Genomic DNA, 12656 nt, shown 5'->3' on the forward strand with positions numbered 1-12656 from the left:
GCCTTTCTACTTCTGAGAACAAGTACATGGAGATAGTCAGAGGCATTGGTGGTGCCCGTGGCACCTGATGCTCCTGGTGATAACCAGTTTGTGGACACATCCCTGAGTTCAGAGCATGTTCAGCCTCGTGATAACCCAGGTTCTCCCTTCTTGGGAAGGCTGGCATGGCTCATTGCTGCTAACTCACAACTGAAGCATGGGATGAGGTCATGGTGGTGGACCTGTAGGCTTAGTTCCAAGGATGGAAGGAAGATTGGCAATGGAATGTTAGCCATTAATTAAACTTGGTTACATTGGTCCTTAGCAGGGGCTACTTCCCACATCTAGAATGTTTTTCTCCCAGCTTTTTGAATGGCCAGGACCTTCTCAACATTTAGCATCATCTCAAATGAGTCTGTCTCAGGCTTGCTTTCCCTGGCCACTGCACTCTCACAAGCACAGACCCTGAACCAAAAAGTGCCTAGACACTTCCCTCCATCAGAACAATAATTATAGTTACCAATGAGGAAAGGTGGGAGAGGGTTAAATGGAGAGTTTGAGATTAATATATGTATACTACTTTATTTAATAGATAATCAACAAAGACCTACTGTACAGCACAGGAATTCTGCTCAATAGTCTGTAATATCCTGTATGGGAAAAGAATCTAGGAAAGAATGGATACATGTCTATGTATAAAGGAATTAATTTCTCATACAACAAATATTAATATGATGCTGTAAATCAACTATACTACTGTATAGATTAAAAACTGATTAATTTCTCATACAACTAATACTAATACGATGCTGTAAATCAACTATATTATTATATAGATTAAAAGCTGATTTTTTAAAATGCTTATATGTAGAGACACTTGGATTTATTTAGACTCGCAGGATTTCAGATATGATGCTGAATATTCCAGAACAGGTGCAGAAATCTAGACATTTTCTGAGGTTATATTTTCCTGAGCTTCGGTGTTTTGCTTCTAGTGTCACCTTTGATTTGTCTTTGGAGGATCTAATACAAGGGCTTGGAGACACCAGCTGGGTGTTAGTTGAAGGATGAGAGGGAGGTGCTAATGGGAGAGTGAAGTCCCAGCTTCCTAGCCTTAGGTTGTGGCACATTCAAGGAACAACTTACATCCCAGTTCCCTGTGAAAACTGGCTCTTGCTTCCCTCTCCATGACTTGCATGATATCTGACCCAGACTGGTTTCATCCTTTTTCATGCCCTGCTTTCCCTGAGAGCTCACTGGTTTCTCTGTGAAAAAAAAATTTTTTTTTTTTTTTTAATTTTGGCTGCACTAGGTCTTCATTGCTGCTCAGGACTTCTCTATTTGCAGCGAGCAGGGTCTACTCTGTAATTGCAGTGCACTGGCTTTTCAATCCTGTGCTTCTCCTGATGTAGATCAGTCTCTAGGGCACTCAGGCTCAGGAGTTTTGGCTCACCGGGTTAGTTGCCCTGGAGCATTTCCAATCTTGCCAAACCAGGTCTCAAACGCATATCTTAAGCACTGGCTCAGAAGGGAAAACCCTCTGGAAGGAATTTGAAATGAATCACTTTTACATGAAACTTGTTACCATGGCCTATTTATCAGGAGGCTGATAGAGAATTGTCCCTGCTTCAAGCCACCTCCTGAGATCAAGACTGATTGAGGTTCCCCTCCCAAGGGTTCCTACAGGATCTTGAAGCTGTCCTGCCATGTGGCTTTGTTCTTGCTTCAGTTTCTGAATCCTTCACTAGAGCACAGCTTCCAGAGGGCAGGGCTGTCACTTGACTCATTTCTAAGTATACATCAGTAGATACTGTCTCATTCAGACCCTAATGTCAAGACAAGGCTAATACAAAGATCAGTTATTCTGAGTGTTAAGTTACAGGTTCAACGAGTGTAATCAAACCCTAATAGCATTATCTTAAATACAATACCATTTCAACTCTTTCATGTAATGTTAGTGCAGGTCTCTCCACAGAGATGAGAGTCCACTTCTTTCCTGTCATATCTTCCACCTGTGCTACTTACTTCTGGTCTAAGATGGCTGCTTCAGGTGCTGTCATTACATCTGCATTCTAGCTAGTGGGACAGAAAAAAATACTTCAATTTGGAAGTGACATATCACCTCTACTCAACTTCCACTGGTCAAAGTGTCTTCCATGTTCATGGAAAACTTGGGGGTTGTGGGCACTCAGAAGGGCAGGGGAATGTATTCCTACTTCAGAACAGTCATGAGGAGTAACAAGGGCCACCACCCTTCATTCATGTCCCTGTATTCATTCTTATTTGGTTCTCCCCACAGAGCTCTTGGTCTGTTTTGGCCTGCAGATATGGAATTGGATGAAGTTAACAGAGAGCACATGATCCAGGCTGTACCAATATGGAGACAACAAGAAAGGAAAGAAGATAAGAAATTATAAAAATTCAAAGTCTAAAAGAGACCATGCTTATAAGAATAAATTTGCATTTATACAATTTAGGTATAATGGTTGATGAAACAATTTAAAAAATAAAAAAATAGAGAAATGTAAAATATAAATTTATTCACTAAACCCAACAAAATAATAAGGCTATATCATATTAAACACATAGTAGTATCAGGATTAAATTTGGATGCACTTTGCAAAAAACTAAAAGAACTATAACTTTAGCAAGATAAACTTGATTTTTCTCTGCCACTGAAACAAAGCTGGAGGTGAGCCAGCCAGAGCTTGGGTGGTATCCATCTCCTGGGTTACATGATTGTCCAATACAACTGCAGGAGGTCCAGCCATCACAACTAAAATCCAGACAGCAGTTAGAAAAAAAGTAGGGAAAGGAAGAGTCCCATCTCTCAGCTAAACCAGCTCCTTGAAAGCAGTCTTTAAAGAAATCCCTGTTAAACATCTGCTTGCATCTCAGTCAGCAGTCATGACTAAGAGCCTGGCTGGGTAGGAAACGCAGTCCTGTAGTGACTGGGTTCATGGCTATATAACAAACTATTTTCAGTTTTGAAAGAGAAGCAAGGAATAGATCATTTTGTAGGTAGCCTGCATCGCCTGCCTAAAAGAACAAACCTTTTCTGAATGGATAAGGCTGAATGGCTGGGCACAGTGTGGAAGCCAGGAGAAAGGAACAGCAATGAGAAACAGCTAGATGGACCTAAACTGTGCTCCAGAAAAAAAGAGGCAGACTGGTCAGTAGAGATCTTCTAAGGACTGAAGTGAGGATTATACACACCACATGACCCAATTTGGTTTATAAACTGCTTTTCCAACTGAGGTCCCAAATCTCTCCCAATCCTTCAGCTTCTAAATACTTTGTCTTTGTTACCTCACTTTCTGACCTACCTGTCTCACCTTGCTTATTTCTGTTCACATCACTTCAACATCTAGTCCACTAGTATTGCAAGATCCAGAACTGAGGTGTTAGCAATACTTTCCTGAAGTGGGTAGAAACACAATGACTATTTCTACTTTAATATTTGCCCTTATCAAGGTCTTTGAAGGACTGAGATGGCTAGAATTATGGTGATCTCACATTTGAGGCCTGGTAAAAAACATTTATTGTTACATTGATTGTTGGTGGTGATGCAGTCTCACAGTTGTTGTACATCTGAGAAAATATTTTATCTTGTTTTTGATATGTATTTTTCTTGGGTATAGAATTCTGAGTCAATTATTTTTCTCTCAGCATTTTAAGATGTGGTGCCAGTGTCCTCTCGGTAACATTGTCTCATATGCCTAATCTGCTGTCTTTCCCATTTTTCTTCTATTGTGTCTGTTTTTCCTTCTGGTTATATTTCTTTGGTTGATTGTTTGAAACAATGAATTAACATGCACCTTTGAATAGTTGTCCTATTTCCTGTTCTTGAATTTATTGACCTTCTGTGTTAATGGGCTTAATGCTTTCATCATATCTGGAAAATTTTCAGCCAGGAATTATGAAGTTCTTTTCTCTATTCTCCTTCTTTCACTCCCTGTGGGATTCCATTTACATATATTTCAGTATTCTTAAAGTTGTTTTGAATCTTTGTGATGCACAACTAATTGTTTCCCACAGTCTTTTCATTCCTATTTTCCATGTCTCTATTTAACATACTCAATAGTCTTCAGCTTCATGACTCTAAAGATTATTATTCTAGAAAGCATTTTAATGTCCTTCCCTGCTAATTATGTAATGTATATTTTAACAGTGTTTTTACTAATTGATTTTTCCCTAATTTTGGATATTTTCTTGCTTCTTTACACATTTGATTTTTTTTCTTCTTAAATTTATTTATTTATATTAATTAGAGGATAAATTTACAATATTTTGATTGACGTAGAACAAATATTTTCACAATTGATATGGAAATTTTAAGTTGGATATTGGATATGGCAATTTTTACCCTTTGGATGCTGGATATTCTTAATTTTAATAAATTATTCATGGCACTGTTTGCAGACACTGTTAATTTCTTGAAAACAATTGTATTTATTGAAGGCTTGCTATTCATGTTTTTTAGCTGATATAAGACCAGCCTTTAGACCAGGTTTACTATTCCCCACTAGTAAGGCAATATTATCTTTAGGGCTATACTGATGTCATGGGAATTATGAATAATTTCCATGCTGGTGCGTGGGGACACCATTAGACTTGGTGCAATTTGAGATTCAAGGATTGTTCCCTTTCGTCCTGACCAGTACTATTAACTCTCTGCTGTAAACTGGAAGGGTATCACCTGTAAACTCACACAGTTATCTGTGTGTAGCTCTCTCCAGTGAACTCTAACTATCTAGAGTCTCAAATCTTTCTTCTTGGGAGACCGTTTGTCTCTGCCTAGATAGACCTTGCATGTATGTGTTAGAAACTATGTATAGATTTGTGGCATTGTAGAACTCACCTTGCTTGCTCCCCACCTCGGGAATCCATTCTCTGCTGCCTGACATTGGATGCTAAAAAGTGCTCTTTCATTTATCTCTTCTATTTTCAAGTTGTTTGACACAAGAGAATAAATGAGTCCTTTGCTCCTCTATGTCTAGCAAAATGGAGCTCCCCCGGCAATCAGAACTCACTTGTGAATGCTAGGCAGTGACTTCTGTGCATGGGTGCAGACTAACTATGGATATGGGGATTTGGGGAGCCCTGTCTTGCTGGAGAAACATGACAGTTACAAATAGCACTTGCTAAGTGGTATGTTCAGTTCAGTTCAGTCGCTCGGTCATGTTTGACTCTTTGCAACTCCATGGAATGCAGTACGCCAGGCTTCTCTGTCCTTCATCAACTCCTAGATCTTGCTCAAACTCATGTCATCGAGTTGGGGACCCCATCCAACCATCTCATCCTCTGTCATCCTCTCCTCTTCCTGCCTTCAGTCTTTCCCAGTAATAGGGTCTTTTCTAATGAGTAAGTTCTTCACATCAGTTGGCCAAAGTATTGGAGTTTCAGCCTCAGCATCTGTCCTTCCAATGAATATTCAGGATTGATTTCCTTTAGTATGGACTTGTTGGATCTCCTTGTAGTCCAAGGGACTCTCAAGAGTCTTGTCCAACACCACAGTTCAAAACCTTCAATTCTTCATTACTCACCATTCTTTATGCTCCAACTGTCACATCCATACATGACAACTGGAAAAATAGCTTTGATTATACTGAACTTTTGCAGCAAAGTAATGTCTTTGCTTTAAAAAATGCTGCTAGGCTTGTCATAGCTTTTTGTTCAAACAAGCAAGCATCTTTTAATTTCATGGCTGCAGTCATCATCTGCAGTGATTTTGGAGCCCCTAAAAATAAAGTCTCTTACTGTTTCCATTGTTTCCCGATCTATTTGCCATGAAGTGATGAGATGAAATGCAATGATCTTCCTTTTTTGAATGTGGAATTTAAGCCAGATGTTTCACTCTCCCCTTTCACTTTCATCAAGAGGCTCATTAGTTTCTCTTCACGTTCTGCCATGAGAGTGGTCTCTTCTGCATATCTGAGGTTATTGATATTTCTCCCAGCAACCATAATTCCAGCTTGTGCTTCATCCAGTTGGGCATTTCACATGATGTACTCAGCATATAGTTTAAATAAGCAGGGTGACAATATACAGTCTTTACTTACTCCTTTCCTGATTTGGGACCAGTCTGCTGTTCCATGTTCAGTTCTAACTATTGCTTCTTGACCTGCATACAGACTTCTCAGAAGCCAGGCAAGATGGTCTAGTATGCCAATCTCAGTAAGTTTTCCACAGTTTGTTGTGATCCACACTGTCAAAGGCTTTTATATGGTCAATAAAGCAGAAGTAGGTATATTTCTGGAATTCTCTTGATTTTTCTATGATCCAGTGGATGATGGCAATTTTATCTCTGGTTCTTCTGCCTTTTCTAAATCCAGCTTGAACATATGGGATTTCACAGTTCATGTACTGTTGAAGACTTGCTTGGAGAAATTACTTTGGTAGCATGTGAGATGAGTGTAAGTGTGTGGTAGTTGAACATTCTTTGAAATCACCTTTCTTTGGGATTGCAATGAAAACAACCTTTCCAATCCCATGCCACTGCTGAGTTTTCCAAATTTGCTAGCGTATTAAGTAAGCACTTTAACAACATCATCCTTTAAGATTTGAAATAGTTCAACTACAATTCCATCACAACCACTAGCTTTACTCGTAGTGATGTTTCTTAAGGCCCTCCTGACTTCACATTTCAGGATGTCTAGCTCTAGGTGAGTGATCACACCATTCTGTTTATCGGGATTAATATCCTTTTTGTATAGTTCTTTATATATTCTATCAACCTCTTCTTAATATATTCTGCTTCTCTTAGGTCCATGATATTTCTGTATTTTATTTGGCCCATCTTTGCATGAAGCGATCCTTCCTTACTTCTGATTTTCTTGAGCAGATCTCTAGTCTTTCCCATTCTATTGTTTTCCTCTATATCTATGCACTGATCACTTAGGAAGGCTTTTCTGAAATCTCTTCTTGCTATCTTTGGAACTCTACATTCAGATTTGTATGTGTTTCTTTTCCCTCTTGCCTTTTGCTTGTCTTCTTTTCCAAGTTATTTCTAAAGCATCATCAGACAACCGTTTTGCCTTTTTGCATTTCATTTTATTGGGGATGGTCTTGATTAGGTATGTACAGATCAAAAAAAGAAGATTAGTGCATCCTGTTCCATTATTTCATGGCAAATACATGGAGAAACAATGAACACAATGCATAGTTTATTTCCCTGGGCTCCAAAATAACTGCAGATAGTGACTGCAGCTGTGGGAAAACAAAACAAAGCAACACTTGGTCCTTGGAAGAAAAGCTATGAAAAACCTTGACAGAATACTTAAAAGCATAGACATAAATTTACTAGCAAAGATCTGTACAATCAAAGCTATGGTTTTTCCAGAAGTCCTGATTGGATGTGAGAGTTGGACCATAAAGAAAGCTGAGCACTAAAGAACTGATGCTTTTGCACTGTGTGCTGCACAGGACTCTTGAGAGTCCCTTGGACTGCAGGGAGATCCAATCAGTCCATCTTAAAGGAAATCAGTCCTGAATATTCGTTGGAAGGACCGATGCTGAAGCTGAACCTCTATTATTTTGGACAATTGATAGGTAAAACTGGCTAATTATAAAAGACCCCGATGGTGGGAAATATTAAAAGCAGGAGGCAAAGGAGAAGACAGAAGATGAAATTGTTGGGTGGCATCATCAACTTGATGAACGAGTTTGAGCAAGCTCTGGGAGTTGGTGATGGACAGGGAAGCCTGGTATGCTGCACCCCATGATATAGCAAAGAGTGGACATGACTGAGATATTGAACTGAACTGATGTACAGAGGACAATCAGGAAGCAGACAGAAGTCTTTAAGGAAGGAGGAAGGAACAAGCCCTGGATAAGTGACAATTTTAGGGCAGTAGGCCATTTCAAGGTGGAGAAGCTGTAGGGAAGCAATTCTATGCCAGGTGGAGAGAATGGTAAGAGAAAGGCAGGGTGGCAGTGCTCGATTTCCCAGAGGACCAGATCCCACGTCTATTAAACTTTATCAATATTGTTAGGTGATTGGAAACATGAGTTTTGTTTTGGAAGTGGTAGAGCAATATTCAATGGAAGGACTGATGAAGATGAAGCTCCAACACTTAGGCCAATGATGTCAAGACCTAGCTCTTTGGAAGAGACCCTGATGCTGGCAAAGATTGTGGGCAAAAGGAGAGAGATGAGACTATGAGATGGCATCACCTGTTCAAAGGACATACGTTTGAGGAAACTACACGAAACAGTGAAAGCCAGGGAGGCCTGTTTTGTTGCCGAACATGTAATCACAAAGAATCAGACATGGCTTAGCAACTGAATGATACCAATGAGGACACAGGGTCCAGTGAAGTCTCTGGTCCTGTTTGGAGTGGAGAAAAATTCAGTTGGAAGGGGAGGCTTCCCATCTTCTGGTACAGGTCCTTGAACCCAAGGCAAGGAGCACAATATTTTAAATGTGTTACCAAAAATTGTTTTCTAAACAAACAAACAAACAACAACAAAGAAAAACTGTTTTCTGCAGGAGAGAGAGCTTTGACTGAACTTGTTCTCTAGATTTTACTGAGGGATGTCGAAGGGATCTGGAGTGGGCTGAGTCTGCAAAAACCAGGTGACCGACTGCTGGAGGGCGAGGCTTGTGGTAGACATCAGGCACTAGGTGCACAATGGATCCACAAAAAGGGTCCCTTCTGGAGTGTACATGCCAATGTATCACATTGTTTCAGCAGATCACTTCAAAGTTGTTTTGGGGCAAGCAAGAAATGGATGAGTGGTTTGCTTTTGTCAATTCCTGTGGGTAGTTAGATGACTAAATGTCTGGTTACTTCATTGCATGGTTGGAATTATACTTGGGAAAGAAAACTAGATCAAGTCCACACATATTTGGTCATTAAACAGCAGGCATAGGAAGGTTTCTAAGGCAACTGTAGATAGTTTAAACATGAGTGGCCAAATGGGGACAGTTACATTTAGCAGGCTGAGATTGGACTGTACAGGTAGACATAGTTGTTTCTATGACAAGTAGCCGTAACAGCAGCTTCTTTATACGCTGGAGATGTGGGAAACCGAAAAGAGACCAACAGCCTTACAACTCTCCTTGCAGTGTGATTTCAGGCTAGAAATAGTTTACAAGGAAAGGCTGACTGGTAAGCCTGGGAATGGAGCAATCTGAGCCAGTAATGATTAACTCTTGTTGGGGCCCAGAAAACAGAAGCATCAGCTCAGTCAGAGTTCTGGATAATGTTCAGAGATAGATGTCATTGGGGTTGAATCAGTATTTATCCTTGGGGATGGCAGCCATAACCTCTAAACAGAAGATTTCCATTTCCCCAGGTGGCAAAATAATTCATACTTTTTCCAGACTCAGGAACCCAGTAAGCCCTCTCAGGGCCACCTCTTCTTAGCAGGCACACATGCATCTAGAGGTGGAATTATCATCATCGTGCCCATTGACCAGATGAGCAAACTGAGGTTAAGGGACTTGATCAAGGTCATAGAGCTAAGCACGTGAAAAGCCAAGCACAAACCCAGGGTAACAGTCCTCAAATTGTGTGTTTTTGCTCCACAACAACTGGGAGTGGTGGGTGGTCATCTGGCAACAATGCTTAGGCAGATGCGAGAAGTATTCATGCTTTAATTGAGGTAAGTAAGGAAAACCAGTAGAACATTCATCTATGACCTAAATCAAAATCCTTATGATTTTAGAGTGGAAATGAAAAATAGATTCAAGGGATTAGGTCTGGAAGCCTGAAGATCTATGGATGAAGGTTTGTAACATTGTACAGGAGGTGGTCACCAAAACCATCCCCAAGAAAAACAAATGTGAGAAGGAAAGGGGGTTACCTAAGGAGCCCATAAAAACAGCTGAGAAAATAAGATAAGTGAAAGGCAAAGCAGAAAGGGAAATATATACTAAATGGAATGCAGATTTCCAGAGAATGGCAAGGGGATATGCTGGGAGCTAGCACGAGAGATCCCACCCATGACAAGGTCATGTGGAGAGACCTGATGGGCAAGGTGAGTCAGGTCTCAAGGGGTCCTCTACCTGAGCATCTACCCGCAAAATCCAGAGTCTGCCTGTTTTATTGTACTGTGTTTTCCCCTCTTCTTACATAACAGCAGGCCATCCACGATTACCTTCCTCTAAAAGGAATTAACTTAGGGCTCCAGTTAACAGTCTCCTGCATATAAAAAGAATGTCTTGGTTTAAACCCCTTTGATGGCTTTCTAACTTACCTGACCATTCTGCCCGGACTTTTACAACTTGTGAACTGTTTACAGCCCCCCAACCACGAGAGACATGAAGCTTAAAACATCTTAAAGATATAGAGCCTTTTTAGAGCTAAGAATTAGTTTGATAAAGAGATTCATTGGTTGAGTTAATGTTTGCAGCCAGGCCTCCATATCCTTTATCTTTTTGGCACCTGGGAAGATATTAATCAATGTAATTAGGATGCAGAAATAAGAATATAGTAGGTTTGATGTCAGCAACACTAGACTTTTGAGTTAATTACTTTTCTCTTTGTTATAAATCACTGTACTTCTTTCATTGTTATAAATTGTTGTGTCCTTGCAATGTAAGAATGTAACCCTATTTAGTGCTTTCTGAGAGTGGCACCAGACTTTGGGAAGAAAAACACAAATGAGTTCTCTGCTTGACAGACCCTTATCAGAAAAGGGCCGTAAAATGTTAATTGGCCTTCTGGCGAGAAAGTGATGTAAATCACCTAAGACTTGTATATACAGCTAGGTATGCAGAGAGAAAGCCTGGTCTCAATAAAAGTCAGGGCTGCTGTTGCTGCATAATTTTGTATTATCCATTGATCTCTATGTACAATCAAAAGTATAAAAGGCCCTTCTGTACAATAGAGGATGGGCCAGTCACTGGAAAGACTGGTTTCCCCTGTGTCTTTTCTTACTCTATTTTCTGGCTGAATTCCCACCTGGGGCGTGGAGGCTCGCCAATTCTACTTACTTGCCCCGGCTTCTAACGCCCACGAGAGAGGGAGCCTAAGGTGGGGCATCCTTGGCTATTCAAATGGGTGCTGGTGGCCTAATGTAGATGGTGCAAACCTCTTTTCCTGAGGTTTTATTAGCTTTCCCTGTAAACCAAGTTATTCAGCATCTTTTCTCCACTAAATTTTCCTACTATACTATTTTTTCCTAATCTTATATTTCTAAATAAATAAGTTTTTCCTTGCCTACTCTGTCTCCCCTTCGAATCACCCTGGATCCACCGGGGCTGGATCCCGGCAGGGATATAAGAAAGTCTTCATAAATGAATACTGCAAGGATTAGAGGAAAATAATAGAATTGCAAAGAGTATAGGTCACTTCAGGAAAATTGGAGCTACCAGAGGAACACTTCATGCAAGGATGGGCACAATAAAGGAAAGAAAAGTCAGAGACCTAACAGAAGCAGATGAGATTAAGAAGAGGTGGCAAGAATGCACAGAAGAACTGTACAAAAATGGTCACAATGACTGGGATAGGGATGATGCTTGTGTCACTCATGCAAAACCAGATATACTGGAGTATTAAGTCAAGTGGGCCTTAGGAAGCATCACTACAAACAATGATAGGGGAGGTGATGGAATTCCAGTAGAGCTATTTAAAAATCCAGAAGAATGAGGCTTTAAAAGTGCTGCATTCAACATGTCACCAAATTTGGAAAACTCAGCAGTGGCCACAGTGCTGGAAAAGGTCAATTTCCATTCCAATGCACTGAAACATGTATACTATCAGGTAAGAAACAAATCGCCAGTCTATGTTCGATGCAGGATACAGGATGCTTGGGGCTGGTGCACGGGGATGATCCAGAGAGATGATACGGGGTGGGAGGTGTGAAGGGGGTTCGGGATTGGGAACTCATGTACACCTGTGATGGATTCATGTCAATGTATGGCAAAACTAATACAGTATTGTAAAGTAAAATAAAGCAAAAATAAAAATTAAAAAATGAAATAAATAAATAAACAAAAGAAAGGCAATTCCAATGAATGTTCAACCTATCAGGCAATTGCACTCATCTCACTTGCTAGCAAGGGAATGCTCAAAATCCTTCAAGGTAAGCTTCAACACTACATGAACTGAGAACTTCCAGATGGACTAACTAGTTTGAGGAAGCAGAGATCAAATTGCCAACATCCATTGGATTCTAGAGAAAGCAAGGGAATCCCAGAAAACATTTCCATCTGCTTCACTGATTATGCTAAAGCCTTTCATATAAAGGACCACAACAAACTGTGGAAAATTCTTAAGGAAATGGGAGTACCAGATCACCTTACCCATCTCCTGAAAAGTCTGTATGTAGGTCCAAAAGCAGCAGTTAAAATCATACGCAGAACAACTGAAAGATTTAAAACGGGGAAAGAAGCGTGACAAGGTGTACATTCTCACTCTGGTTATTTAACTTCTATGTAGGATACATCATTTGATATGTTGGACTATGTAAATTCCAAGCTGGAATAAAGATTGCTGGGAGAAATATCAACATCCACAGATATGAAGATGACACTGCTCTAATGGCAGAAAGCAAAGAACTAAAGTGCCTCTTGATGAGGAGAGGAGATGCAAAAACTGGCTTAAAATGCAACATTCAAAACACTCTTCACAAAAATATACTCAACATTCATGGCATCCGGTCGCAACACATCATGGCATATAGATGAGGAAAACATGGAAACAGTGGCAGATTTTATTTTCTTGGGC

This window comes from Oryx dammah, unplaced genomic scaffold (assembly GCF_014754425.2).
Source record: "Oryx dammah isolate SB20612 unplaced genomic scaffold, SCBI_Odam_1.1 HiC_scaffold_15, whole genome shotgun sequence".
NCBI classification, from domain to species: Eukaryota; Metazoa; Chordata; class Mammalia; order Artiodactyla; family Bovidae; genus Oryx; species Oryx dammah.